Source organism: Schistocerca piceifrons, chromosome 1 (genome assembly GCF_021461385.2).
Source record: "Schistocerca piceifrons isolate TAMUIC-IGC-003096 chromosome 1, iqSchPice1.1, whole genome shotgun sequence".
Lineage (NCBI taxonomy): Eukaryota > Metazoa > Arthropoda > Insecta > Orthoptera > Acrididae > Schistocerca > Schistocerca piceifrons.
The window spans coordinates 694,891,802-694,906,891 of NC_060138.1; the positions used below are offsets into that span (position 1 = coordinate 694,891,802).

Sequence of the window (15,090 nt, forward strand, 5' to 3'; positions counted from 1 at the left end):
AATTCATTCTCAGCTCTGGCATCAGTTTTGCCTTCAGTGCCTTAGTTTTACTGCTCCTATGTACTTTCATCATCAGAAAACGTACTTTGTGAGCGTCACTAATTATTCCGGAGGAACTACCCCTGGATCGAGGGACTGATAACGTAGCTGTTTAGTTCCTTGATCCCGAGGCAGCCAACCAACCAATCACAAGCTATTATGCATAACTGCACTACTCTGTGACAAATTCTCTTCATAGAAAATTGCTGTAAAACTGATCCGTAGCATTTCATGGTGTACTTTCAGGTGTTCAGTCAAGTTGCTGATTCCAACAAGTTATGCCATTGCTCAACCACGTCCAGTAAATCTGAGAGATTATATAGTTTGTTGTTCCCACACACCAAGCGAATTAACACAAAAAAAATAAAAAAACCTCACCACCATCAGCAACAACATCGATATCACCAGTTTAAAAACCACTGTCGATTTCAGGCCTCCTCCAGACTTCTACAAGGATTATGTTCTTCACCCGTACACATTCACGCGGGCCGGCCGTGGTGGTCTAGCGGTTCTAGGCGCTCAGTCCGGAACCGAGGGACTGCTACGGTCGCAGGTTCGAAACCTGCCTCGGGCATGGATGTGTGTGATGTCCTTAGGTTAGTTAGGTTTAAGTAGTTCTAAGTTCTAGGGGACTGATGACCACAGATGTTAAGTCCCATAGTGTTCAGAGCTATTTGAACATTCACGCGGTATGGATATTTCTTAACGTCATCTATTCACGTGCTCTGGTGTCTATTCGAATACCGCAAGAAACTGATGTTTCATCAGTTTCGCCTTTCTAATGTTTAGATGAAACCACGTCTAACGAAGATTGTGCAAGGACGTGTCATGCGACGCCCATTGGCTACAAAAATAAAATGTTATTTACATCATAATTTTAACTGCGAAACTTATAGAATAGTCCTGGGTTATTTACAGAAGGCGACTGCGAAACACGCATAATAAGTAATTGCGGATGTGAACAGTGGCTGGAAACATCTGCAGTGCTGGGCTGTCTTCATATTGCTGTCTTGCAGCTGTTGTATTCAATCGCTATCGGAAATACTTTAAATAGACCAGTAAACATCGTACAGCTTTAATAACGTAGATTGACGGTTCCCCTGAAAATACTGGGGTGAATTACTCGCGACGTATTGCGCAACAAAGGAATAGTATTGGTGACTGTTTTCACTGTGTTTTCTTCGTTTGACGTATGGAAGCCATAGGCTTGTTGTGAAATCTAAAATGTTAATGTTGTTAAATATTTTGGTTTCCACAACTTTGCCACAACTTGGTGGTCGATCTATTTGTGATACAACGCTGGACCAATTTCAACCAAACTTGGTACATATATCCCTTACTGTCAGGCAACAATCGCTGTGGGGGAAAGAACGATCTACCTATCACAGTTCAGGAAATATGATGTGATAAACAATGAGATGCGTCAACAACTGCCGCATAATGCATGACGTTTAAATTTTTTACATTTTTGTTACTAACTCTAATCATGGTAGCACCTGGACATGTAACTAGAAACATTGTTTATAATAAAGTTCTCGGTTAAATAAAATTACAGGGAACTATATTTTGCGTACTATGTTTCTTATTTTGGATACTGTACTTACATGTTTGTACATTAACATATTTCTTTGTACGACTGTTTCATAATTTCAAAATTATTTCCATGAATACATGGAAATGAAATTTTTTCGGTATTATACTACAAAAACGGTTCATTTTCTGTTTCCGTTTCTAACAGAAAATTGGCAGAAGAAATGGCCGGGAAATGCCGGGTTTCCCAGTTGGTGTTTTTAAATCCCATTACGTGAGGCCGGCCGCGGTGGCCGAGCGGTTCTAGGTGCTTGAGTCCGGAACTGCGCGACTGCTGCGGTCGCAGGTTCGAATCCTGCCTCGGGCATGGATGTCTGTGATGTTCTTAGGTTAGTTAGGTTTAAGTAGTTTTAAGTTGTAGGGGACTGATGACCTCAGACATTACGTCCCATAGTGCTCAGAGCCATCTGAGCCATTTGGAGCCATTACGTGAGAATGAAACTCGTCTGCTTTGAATGCAACATTATAAAGAATAGATTTGTGAAGAGATTAAACTTAGACTGTTCGCGATCCTTCCCGAATAATGCTGTCATGACACCATAGTAACAAAAAAAAAAAAAAAAAAAATTGTTCAGATGGCTCTGAGCATTATGGGACGTAACATCTGAGGTCATCAGTCACCTAGGACTTAGAACTACTTAAACCTAACTAACCTAAGGACATCACACACATCCATGCCGGAGGCATGATTCGAACCTGCGACCATAGCGGTCGCGTGGTTCCAGACTGAAGCGCCTAGAACCGCTCGGCCACACCGGCCGCACCATAGTCAGAATGTTTAACGACGTCCGGTGCGGGCAAGATAACTGTAATAAATGTGTAAATGTTCCTAACCTTAAAACGGAGTATTCTCTCAATCTTCATTTCCAGAAATGAAACAAAATTGTACACATAGCAGGAGAAATTACGCGCCAAAATGCACAAACATCGTACCAGTTTATGCCAAGAGTTAATGTTATTTTCGGTACCTCTTTGAGGGCAGCGCTCAGTTTAGACCTGAATTAGTTTAGTTCCCATTTCTGTCCATCTGTGACCCGCCACCAATTTCCAGTTCTCCGTGCGCGTAAGGGAAAAAATGTACCACAATATGATACCTGGGCACCTCCCTCATTCTCTCTATTTGTGTCCTCTCTCTCTCTCTCTCTCTCCGTCTCTCTCTCTCTCTCTCTCTCTCTCTCTCTCTCGCACACACACACACACACACACACACACACACACACACACACACACATTCACATGCACAGAACCACCCTATCCCCTTCCTTTGTTCCTCTCTCTTACTCGTACGTCTCTAACCGGAGGGCACACACTCACGTCGACATTCACGTACACAGAATCACACATAGCACGAACAGAGACGGACAAAAAGTGGGAGAGCGAGGGATTAGTGAATGCGAGGCGGACGGCAGGCAGCAGGAAGCTCGCGAAGCGGCGTTGTTAGGGGCGTACGGCGCCTGCGGTACCTCCATAAATATGCACACAACAGGCGGCCAGCGAGGGCGGCGCCCGCCTGATTAAAACTGCCCCGGCACCGCGGGCCGTCCGCGCCATTTACAATGTAAAAACCGCGACGTCCGCGCCGCGCCGGGTTTGCAGTCGAAGCCAGACGCACCAGGGGTGGAGCAGAACAGGTAGGCGACGGTGCCACCAACTGCCCGGAAGAAAAACACTGACGCCGAAACACCGGGCCGCTTTATTGCCCTGCAGGTTATTTCGCAGTGGCGTTCAAGTCTTTACGTAGCGACACCGCAGCCGGCAACAAAAACAGAGCCGTCAGTTAAGAATACACTGCTATATTTGTTTCCCTGCGAAACTGCTTTCTTTTCGCGGAGGCACCTGAACTGGTATCCGGCGACGGACAGAAGTTTATTTCTGTTGAGAACTAACTAGTTCTCGGGCTTAATGGCCGTGGTCTGTGAAACATCCTGCTTTTTAACGTTTCGTCCATGGCTGCAGTCAGTCAACCTCTCTTCTTGTTTCTACTCCGGCTGCACACAGTTTGAGCTTAGGATTATGCACTCAACTATAACGTATTTTCTGCACGGTTACCAACTTACATTATATTTTTCTAAAATTTCGCTAGACTATATTCAGTCTAATCCAACGGCCTTGCCGCAATGGTAACACCGGTTCCCGTCAGATCACCGAAGTTAAGCTCTGTCGGGCTGGATTAGCACTTGGATGGGTGACCATCCAGTCTGCCGAGTGCTGTTGGCAAGCGGGATGCACTCAGTCCTTGTGAGGCAAACTGAGGAGCTACTTGATTGAGAAGTAGCGGCTCCGGTCTCGGAAACTGACATGCGGCCGGGAGAGCGGTTTTCCATTGTTACAACCTCTCGATATACTACAGCATCATCCGCAAAAAGCCTCAGTGAACTTCTGATGTTATCCACAAGGTTATTTATGTATATTGTGAATAGCAACGGTCCTACGACACTCCCCTGCGGCACACCTGAAATCACTTAGAAGAGCGTAGCGTTCCAAAGGATTGGAAAAGGGCACAGGTCATCCCCGTTTTCAAGAAGGGACGTCGAGCACATATGCAGAGCTATAGACCTATATCTCTAATGTCGAACAATTGTAGAATTTTGGAACACGTATTATATTCGAGTATAATGACTTTTCTGGAGACTAGAAATCTACTCTGTAGGAATCAGCATGGGTTTCGAAAAAGACGATCGTCTGAAACCCAACTCGCGCTATTCGTCCACGAGACTCAGAGGGCCATAGACACGGGCTCCCAGGTAGATGCCGTGTTTCTTGACTTCCGCAAGGCGTTCGATATAGTACCCACAGTCGTTTAATGAACAAAGTAGGAGCATATCGACTATCAGACCAATTGTGTGATTGGATTGAAGAGTTCCTAGATAACAGAACGCAGCATGTCATTCTCAATGGAGAGAAGTCTTCTGAAGTAAGAGTGTATTCAGGTGTGCCGCAGGGGAGTGTCGTACGACCGTTGCTATTCACAATATACATAAATGACCTTGTGGATAACATCGGAAGTTCACTGAGGCTTTTTGCGGATGATGCTGTAGTATATCGAGAGGTTGTAACAATGGAAAATTGTACTGAAATGCAGAAGGATCTGCAACGAATTGACGCATGGTGCAGGGAATGGCAATTGAATCTCAATGTAGACAAGTGTAATGTGCTGCGAATACATAGAAAGAAAGATCCTTTATCATTTAGCTACAGTATAGCAGGTCAGCAACTGCAAGCAGTTAATTCCATAAATTATCTGGGAGTACGCATTAGGAGTGATTTAAAAAGGAATGATGATATAAAGTTGATCGTCGGTAAAGCAGATGCCAGACAGATTCATTGGAAGAATCCTAAGGAAATGCAATCCGAAAACAAAGGAAGTAGGTTACAGTACAATTGTTCGCCCACTACTTGAATAATGCTCACCGGTGTGGGATCCGTACCGGATAGGGTTGATAAAAGAGATAGAGAAGATCCAACGGAGAGCAGCGCGTTCGTTACAGGATCATTTAGAAATCACGAAAGCGTTACGGAGATGATAGACTCCAGTGGAAGACTCTGCAAGAGAGACGCTCAGTAGCTCGGTACGGGCTTTTGTTAAAGTTACGAAAACATACCTTCATCGAGGAGTCAAGAAGTATATTGCTCCCTCCTACGTATATCTCGCGAAGATACCATGAAGACAAAATCGGAGAGATTAGAGCCCACACAGAGGCATTCGGAGAATCTTTCTTTCCACGAACCATTCGAGACTCGAATAAAAGAGAGAACCGATAGAGGTATTCAAGGTACCCTCCGCCACACCCCGTCAGGTGGCTTGCGGAGTATAGATGTAGATGTAGATGCCCCTTCATATCCGCATCCAGTGACGCCTGTAGGCTGAGGATGACACGGCGGCCGGTCAGTACCGTTAGGCCTTCACGGCCTGTTCGGTCGGCGTTTAGCTTAGTTTATATTCAGTCTAGAATCTATAACTTATTCATTTATTTCTTGGACACTAGACCACACGAAATACATCTACAGTCTATTAAAAAGTCTAAATAACAAAACTTCAGTTCACTGCAGCGTGAGGAGCTACAGGAGTGACCACTTGCGCTACTAAAATGTTAGAACAATTTGATACGAATTAACTATGTCCTTTGTGAAACCGCTTTCCCTTAGTTTCAGTTCAGTTGTTACACGCAATATGCCTCATCATGGAAATGTCAGTGTAGGCCAACATTTTTTCAAATATCGGCAATCTCCAAGCAGAAACGCATGAATGAGCAAGGCTATGTGAATCACTCGCATCATTGCTGCCGGTGGCAGACACCCATCACTGGTCGGATCACTGGCCCTAATTCTTCTTAATCAGTCATCAGAATACAGATAGCTCACTTGGCAGGCCACTATACCCACTATATACACCAAGAAGGTGTTTGGCGACATCAACGAAATTTGATAGGCATGTTTCTACACGATGTCTATTAAAATTTCGCGCCAGTCGCATAAGTGGCGCTAGTAGCGCCAGTATGCTTCAAATACACTCTGTAACGGTCGTGAGCCTTGGTTACCATTAAGATTGGACGTGGTAAGTTGATATTCGTCAAGAATGCCCTTGAGGCGACGAAGGCGCCATTATCGACATCTCACTGGGCAACGAGAAGCGTGGAAGTTCCTTCTATGATAATGTAGAAAGACTTAGCAGGAATGTAGCCACTGTACGTGGCTGCCGGTAGTGGTGGTCACGAGAATTTATAGTCACAATGAGACCGGGTTCCAGACGACCACGTGGCACTACTGAGAGCGAAGGCCATCGTGTTCCGCGTATGAGTCGGGCTATAGTACGGCATTTACAGCAGCAATTTGAGCAGCTGTTGGCACACAGTGGCACAACGGACTGTTACAAATCGGTTACTTCAAGGACAGCTCCGAGCCAGACGCCCTGTAGCGTGCATTCCGCTGACTGGAAACCACCGCCATTTGCGCCTACGTGGGTGTCCATTGCGAGCTCATTGGATGGCAGGGTGGAGGTCTGTTGTATTTTCTGATGAAAATTAGTTCTGCTTCGGTGCCGGTGATGGCCGTATGTTGGTTAGCAGGAGACCAGTAGAGGGCCTTTAACCAATCTGTCTGCGTGGTAGGCACACTGGACTACACCTGGAGTTGTGGTCGAAGGCGCGATCTCGTGTGACAGCAGGAGCACTCGCATGGTTATGCCGCACTTCCTGACCGGAAATGTGTGCGCCAGCCTGGTGATTCAACTTCTTATGTTACTGTCCATAAACTGCATTCCAGATGTTGTTTTCCAACCGGATAACGCTCGCCCGCTGTTTTAACCCAAGACGCTCTGCAGTATGACGACATGTTACCTTGGCCTTCTCGGTTACCAGATCTTTCTCCAGTCGAGCACATATGGGACCCATCGGACAACTGAAGCACCTTCCACAAACAGCATTAACTGTCCTTGTTTCACCGGCGAAGTGCAACGGGCATGGAACACTGCGCCACAAACTGACATCCGGCACCTTACGATGCAATGCATACACATCTGCATGCTCGCTTTCAGCATTCTGGCGGTTACACCGGTTATTAATGTGCCAGAATTTCACATTTGCAGTGGCTTATCTCGCGCCTACATTAAACTGTGATCCTGCAATGTCGACCACTCAGTTATATTACGTAGAAAAATGTGTTCCCGAAATTTCATTGCTGTACATTTATTATTTTTTGGTGCTGTTATTTTTCCGTCAGCCTGTTAGGAGCACTTGTTAACAGCCCAGAATCTCTCCTGTCTGATTTTCATAAACTCAAAAACAGCTGTCAGCATTGGTCTCACCTTTTTGAAAGATTTAGTGTCTTACCAACTTCGTTACAAACATTATACTTGTCGAGGCAGCTGAGATTGTTTTCCCTTACCGCCAGCCAGAGTCCATCGTTTACCCTGAAATAAAAACGCTGAAATTACATGAATTGGCGTAACAGATACAAATAAAATGTATAATAATGTATGTTGAATTTGCGAATTTCACCGATGAAATCTTTTCAAATGTTAAACTATGCGAACAGCATGTTTTGACTCTTATATGGACGGTAACGAGTTTTCGCAAGTTTACTGTGTGTCATCTATGTTACTCGGGTCATGTGCCTTGTAGCCGTTTAAAGCTCATGCTCCTCAACGCTTCACTGTTTCTTCTAGCGCCATGGAAGAAGATGTTTCGGTAATTTTGTAACAAGATAATCATGACCATTTGAAGTGGCCCAGCCTACAGGTTTCGGACGCGCCCTTCCGTCTAAACACATGCGTCGCTATCCGTCTTCCTGTAAGTCCGAAGAACTCTTCTACTGTCGCAGAGACAATCTACTTGTTACGGAGACTCTTAATCTGTATAGCGTCACAGTACCACACAAAAGATGTAATAGTCAACAAAACAGTTACTGGAGGCGCCGGGTATCGATCCCGGTACCTCTCACATGCTAAGCGAGCGCTCTACCATCTGAGCTACGCCCCCAGACACGAGCGTTTGTGCTTCGACATCATACAACCGTTTCCAGGCCAGCGCCCTGGGTGCCAGCCCGAACACGCCCTCCTCTCTCCCCACCCAGTCGTCCACTCTGCCTCCATGCGTGCCAGCGAAACCTCGACCACGCACACAGACTGCGTTACCAGGAAACCTCAAGCAGCTGGGGGCGTAGCTCAGATGGTAGAGCGCTCGCTTAGCATGTGAGAGGTACCGGGATCGATACCCGGCGCCTCCAGATACGATTTTGGAAAAATGTGTTCCCGAAAGTTCATTACTCTTCATTAATTATTTTTTTGTGTTGCGACTTTTTCCGTAATCGTATAAAAAACTGATCCTCTCTCTATTGGTGTGTGATGGCACGAGGTTAGGCCCTCCATACCGCATCCACTGACGCCTTGCGGTCGGCCAGTACCGTTGTGCCTACAAGGACCTGTAGACGCAATTTACTTTTACATTATAAAGACGCTTTCCTAAGAGGTCAATGGCCAATAAAACTTTTAACAATGAAAATTCTGTTATTCAGAAAATGGTCGGCAAACACTGTCTTAGGCGCACTGAATCAAATTCTGGAGACGATGATACATACTGCGTAAAGAGGTAGGGCATCTGAGAATGAAGTTATTACCGCTCTTCAAGCCAGGCACTTCATAAAAACCTCTGCCCTCGAAGTAATTCAATTGCATCCGCCTCAATGAAGATGCAGCAGTTGAAGTGAGGAATAAATAGGAAAGCTCTGCAGCGGACTGATAAGCAATGACCTTTGCAGGGGGGTGGGGAGCTGTGCGTTGTGCGTTGTGTGTTCGATGGATTGAGGATAACTACAGCAGACACTCGTAGAAGGCGGCTACAGAAGACAGACTCTTGATTGTTCCAATACACTGTGTTTACATACAGTCATGTTGGCTGTGGTCAAAGAACTTGGACGTAGCGGGTGTAAAGATGTTGCTCATACAGAAACATGTAGATTATGGTCAAAGAACTTAGACACAGGAAGTGCAAGGGTGTTTCACATACAGAAACTTGAATAGTTGTATAGACTGCGAAGTTTTTTGATATACATTATGAAACTTTTTGATCCACATTTTTGTCGGAGAACTTAGAGCTAGGAAGTACAATGATGTTACACATATGGCATTTTGAAAGCTGTTGTGACTGGTAGCGGAAATTTTTCTACACCCTATAGTGATCTGATTACTTTCCCCTCCCTTCCTTCCACTCAAAAAAGTCTACAGTTTGGTTTCTATCAATGCTAGAAGCGTGGAGTTTCTCTTGAGTCTTGTGAAATGAAATTAAAAGTTCTTGTATGTCGTACGCAACGGGATGCCTTCTTTTCCCAAACTGGTGATGCCTTAAGATAGCCTATTAAGCGCTGTTCTGGAATCGGATAATGTGACAAGCGGTTCTTCCACACGTTGGCAAGCGTATTGGAGAATCTTAGTGTTGCTGTCAGCTATGCAATTAGAATAGTGATACTCACCGGAAGCACAGCTCGAAACATAACTAGCTGCATTCACTCAAGACGTTTTGAAAAGAAGAGATGGAGGCAAACAGGTAGATTCGATCTTCCCAGATTTCCGAAAGCCGCTCGATAATGTAACACATCGCCAACTGTTAATGGAGGTATTATTACAAGTAGTATCTTCGCAAATATGTGGTTGTCTAGAGGAATATTCGTTAGGTACAACACAGTAGCTTATATTGGACGGTAAATGTTCACAGAAACAGTAGTGACAAAGGGTCTGCGACGTGTGCCCCAAGGAAACAATTGGTTCACTGCAGTTCTCAATAGCAGCTCTCTTTAAAAGATGGATGTATACAGGATAATGTCTATACCAAAGCTAATTACTATTTAATTACTAGACTGCTGCAGAACATCTTGAGCACTTGACATCGTACAAGTATTTAGGGATAATGCTAAGAAGTGATATGAAATGGGACGAGCACGTAAAATCATATTACCGAAAGAGAATGGAAGACTTAGATTTGTTGGAAGGATTCAAGGAAAATACAATGCATCTGTAAAGGAAATTGTATACAAGATACAGAAGTGACGAATTCTAGAGTATTGTTCCATCATTTGGTGCCATTAGCAAATATCCAAGACAATTGACATCGAAAGAATTTAGAAACGCGCTGCTGGGATCCGAACAGGTGAATGTAGCTTGAAACAACGAAGACGTAATTCTTGATCGAAAATGTTTGTCACAGTTGCGTGTATTCCATACAGGCGATTAGTTTCGAACGTAGCCGTTCATTTTCGGACCAGACCTGCACAGAACTGCTTATCGAGTCGGATGACATTACACGGTCTTACAACAGATACGGTGGTAATCATATTACAGCCTGATACTTTCAGCAGGTGAAACAGTACTGTAGTAATGAAACAGTACTTGACGGGTGTGATTATATTCTTGCGTTCATGCAAGAGACGTCTCGCAAACTCGAAAGGTGAGCATCAATGAAAATAGAAACCAGGGGTAAATTTTAACTTGTGCATCGAAACTAAGTTTACGTTGGTGGCAGTTCCAGTTTTGGTGGTTGCCGATATGAGTCTTCCTGGTGCAGCCATCTTGCTTATACAACCGTTCATCGCCAAGTGTATGTCGAATCGAGATTACGATAGCAAAAGACGTTTTGTGTTCTCCGTTCAGTTACAACTGTGCGGCGTCTTTTCTGCCGATAGTACGGCGCTGCAACTTCCACAGTTTCGAGACACTGGTTGTTTACGTTAGTTTCGTTCATGAGGTTACGTAACAGAATTTTCCACGTAGTCCACCGAAGTCTACTCACCATGCCAGCCGGGAGTTAGGCACTCTTGATGCGTCTGGTGTGCTTCGCGGCGATGTTCATATTTCGAACGAAACAGGCTAAGTTGATACAGTTTATTCATCAATTTGATTAACAACAAGGTGTTGTGTTAGGAAGGTAATTAAAAAAAATCAAATGGCTCTGAGCACTAAGGGACTTAACATCTGAGGTCATCAGTGCCCTAGAACTTAGAACTACTTAAACCTAACTAACCTAAGGACATCACACACATCCATGTGCGAGGCAGAATTCGAACCTGCGACAGTAGCAGTCGCGCGGTTCCAGACTGAAGCGCCTAGAACCGCTCGGCCACCTAGGCTGGCAGATAATTTCATTTGACGTTAGTGGCCACTGATGAGAATACGTTCCATTCAAATGGAAAAGCGAATCCACATAACGTAAGAATATGGGAAACGTGGCAGCCACATACTATAGTTGACCACGAGAAGGAGGCTCCCAAATCTTCGTAGTGTTTTGTGCCTTTTCCTGAGAAGAGATTTTCGAGAGAAGGATGGTTACTGTAACTACACCCCTGGAACTGCTGGAGATCTATTTTTTTAACACAATTGTGAGAACATCCAATTTCATTTTTCAATCGTACCACCGCAATGACAGCTGCAAGTACGCGCGTTTGTTAGAACGAGATGTCTGAAAGATTGTGCTGGGAGTAAGGGTCTCGCGTTGCGGCATTGGCGTCCAAGATCGCCTGAACTCACAATGTGTGATTTCTTTGTGTGGTTTTGCGAAAGGTTCAGTCTATGCCTCTCCTTCGAGGAACTTTGAGTGAACTGAGAATCTTCATATCAGAACAGTGGATGCGGCGACTACAGACACCATAGGACGAGTCTGACTATCGTATGCATGTTTGTCGTGCGTCCGGTGCAGGGCGTACTGAATATTTGTGAAAAGTAAATACAAAACATAATTGCAAAAAGTACGCCAATGATGCATGTCTATGTACGTGAAAGATAAGCCCTTGTAAAATGTCATGGTTCTTTTGAAAATAAAAAGTTTGTTGTCCTCTGTGTTAGTTAAAATTATCTCCAGGTTTTCGTCTTCGCCACTCATATTGAAAATTAGCGGTTACCTGCAGCTATGCTCGCATATCAATAGTTTGGTTACAATAAGTGGTGGTGAGTAAGTAAGCTGTTGTACGTGCAATAATGTCAGCTGCGCTCACGTGTCTGCCTATGTTCTTCCGAAGGATTCAGTCATCTCCATACCAAATTTCATCGAAATTGGTTCATCAGTTCAATGGTGAAAACGTAAGAGACAGTTACTCTTGCTTTTAATAATATTAGTACGGAAGCATGGATTAAACACGTTGGGGATTTTACAAGCATTGTCTTCATTACGTTGAATCGTATTATGTAGTACATACCAGTCAATAAACGCATTTTCACAAATACTATATAGTTCAAACGTCAAAGTGTAACAGCTTTTTCAAATAGTGAATATCCTTTCCTATGTCACGTTATAAGACTTTAAGTCTACATTTGTATCATACTCCGCAATCTACCTAACGGTGAGTGGCGGACGGTACTTCGGGAACTGCCAACTGATACCGATCCACTCGCGAATGGGGCGTGAGAAGAACGACTGTCGGTAAGCTTCTGTATTAGCTCTAATTACTCAATTTTTCTCGTCGTGGTCGTTACCGAGATGTATGTGTCACGAAATAATACGTTTTCCGACTCTTCTCGGAAAGTGTTCCCTCGAATTTTCAATAGTAAACCTCTCTGTGATGCACAACACTTCTCTTGTAAAGTCTGCCACTGGAGTGTGGTGAACATCTCTGTGACGCTCTCGCGCTGACGAAACGAACCCTTGACGAAACGCGCCGCTCTTCCTTGGATCGTCTCCATCTTTTGTACCAGTTCTACCAGGTAAGGATTCCAGACAGATGAAAGATACTTAAGAATCTGTATAATAAACCACTTCCTTCGTGGATGACTTACTTTTCCTTAAGATTCTTCCTGTGTACCTCAGTGCCGGCCGAAGTGGCCGTGCGGTTAAAGGCGCTGCAGTCTGGAACCGCAAGGCCGCTACGGTCGCAGCTTCGAATCCTGCCTCGGGCATGGATGTTTGTGATGTCCTTAGGTTAGTTAGGTTTAACTAGTTCTGAGTTCTAAGAGACTAATGACCTCAGCAGTTGACTCCCATAGTGCTCAGAGCCATTTGTACCTCAGTCTGGCATCTGATTTTCCTACTATTTGTTATACATGGTCATTGCACTTAAGGTCTGTCTGGATAGTTACTCCTAGATATTATACTGCGGACACTTCTTGCAGCATTTTGACATCAATACTGTAGTTATACAGTGGTGAATCTCTTTTCCTGTGTATGCGCATATGTTATATTTATTTACGATCAGGGTCAACTGCCAGAGCGTGCACCATTCACCAGTCCCCGGGCGTTGCTACTTTCGTATAGACAACCGCATCTTTTGCAAATAGTCTTAAACGGCATCCGATGCTTTCTGCTAGATCATTAATATACGTTTTAAACAGTAGCGGTCTTATCACTCCTCCTATGGGTTCTCCGGAAATTACTTTTACATCTGTCGATTTGTTCCGTTAAGAGCAACGTGTTGAGTTCTGTCCGCAAGAAAGTCTCGAATCCAGTCGCAAATCGAGTGCGATACTCGATAAGCTCGTAAACTTTCACTAATTTTATTTTTTTCACTAAAATCACGATATAATTTTTTCCGTTATCAGATTGTGATGAAATAAAGCCTACATATTGTCCAAAGCTCCTCTCAAGTTATCCATGAAAATTCGTCCAGTAGTTTTGGAGATTAGCATGCTGAAATAGACACGTTGCTTTTACAGTTTTATTATTACTACAGATATAAACACGTGACGCTGCAATCATGGACTGTGCGACTGGTCCCGGCGGAGGTTAGAGTCCTCCCTCGGGCATGGGTGTGTGTATTTGTCCTTAGGATAATTTAGGTTAAGTAGTGTGTAAGCTTAGGGACTGATGACCTTAGCAGTTAAGTCCCATAAGATTTCACACAATTTGACCATTTTTATAAACACGTGAACTCAGATACATATTTTTGAAACACATTTTATATTTGGCAAAACAGTGATACGTTTAAGAGGAGAATAGGGCATATACAAAACCCTGAAAGCAATTTCTCCTCAGTTATGTAATAATGGAATTGGAGGACGTCAATGAAGCTTGTACGGGAAGTCATATCCCACACAATGTCGGATAGCATGAGTCATGGAGACATTTCTATTGATAAGTCACGCTACCACCACATTTGGCGCTTGCATATAAACATGTGAGTGGAATAATCCAATTCTGCAGTCAGTGACTTACAAGGGAACATTCCAAAGGGCCTATAAGCGATCTTGATGAGATTTGACGGGTGTGTATAAGGGAAAAGTAGTGCAATACTTATTTTTTTGTTTTTGTCCAATTTCACTTGTAAGAGGCAAAACATAGTTCTAAAGGTAATTTGGCAGTTTAGGTTTAGAGGAGATATCTTGGATACGATGATGATGTATATGGTTCAAATGGCTCTGAGCACTATGGGACTTAACACCTGAGGTCATCAGTCCCTTAGAACTTAGAACTACTTAAACCTAACTAACCTAAGGACATCACACACATCCATGCCCGAGGCAGGATTCGAACCTGCGACCGTAGCGGTCGCGCTGTTCCAGACTGAAGCGCCTAGAACCGCTCGGCAACTCAGGCCGGCGATGATGTATAAAAATATTTTTCGTATAAAAGTTAATATGTAATTGATGTTATTGAAAACTGTATAATTAACTTTTGTGATTGATTTGAAATTTTATAAAATACCCCAGCACCATTAACTAATGTTGAAAAGTGAAAGGTTCTGTTACAACATAAATTAAAGACGCTATCAACCCAAGTACACTGCTATGTAATAAAATCGGTTTCTGAAATATCATTTTTGGAAAATAAGCTGCACACAGTGTTCTGTCGGAGTATTTTTAACATGTTGTTGTTGTTGTCTTCAGTCCAGAGACTGGTTTGATGCAGCTCACCATGCTACTCTGTTTTGTGCAAACTTCTTCATCTCCAAGTACCTACTGCAACCTACATCCTTCTGAATCTGTTAAGTGTATTCATCTCTTGGTCTCCCTCAACGATTTTTACCCTCCACGCTGCCCTCCAATACTAA

At 43.8% G+C, this 15,090-nt stretch overlaps 2 non-coding genes and 1 pseudogene across 2 annotated transcripts; 2 read left to right on the forward strand and 1 right to left on the reverse strand.

Moving 5' to 3' along the window:
- Positions 1 to 3,728: 3,728 nt before the first annotated feature.
- On the forward strand, positions 3,729 to 3,846 carry LOC124727073 (annotated as a pseudogene).
- A 4,186-nt stretch (positions 3,847 to 8,032) lies between these two features.
- On the reverse strand, positions 8,033 to 8,105 carry Trnaa-agc. The gene has a single exon. It is a non-coding gene; the product is annotated as a tRNA-Ala (tRNA).
- Positions 8,106 to 8,279: 174 nt separating this feature from the next.
- Positions 8,280 to 8,352, forward strand: Trnaa-agc. Its single transcript has one exon. It is a non-coding gene; the product is annotated as a tRNA-Ala (tRNA).
- Positions 8,353 to 15,090: the final 6,738 nt, after the last annotated feature.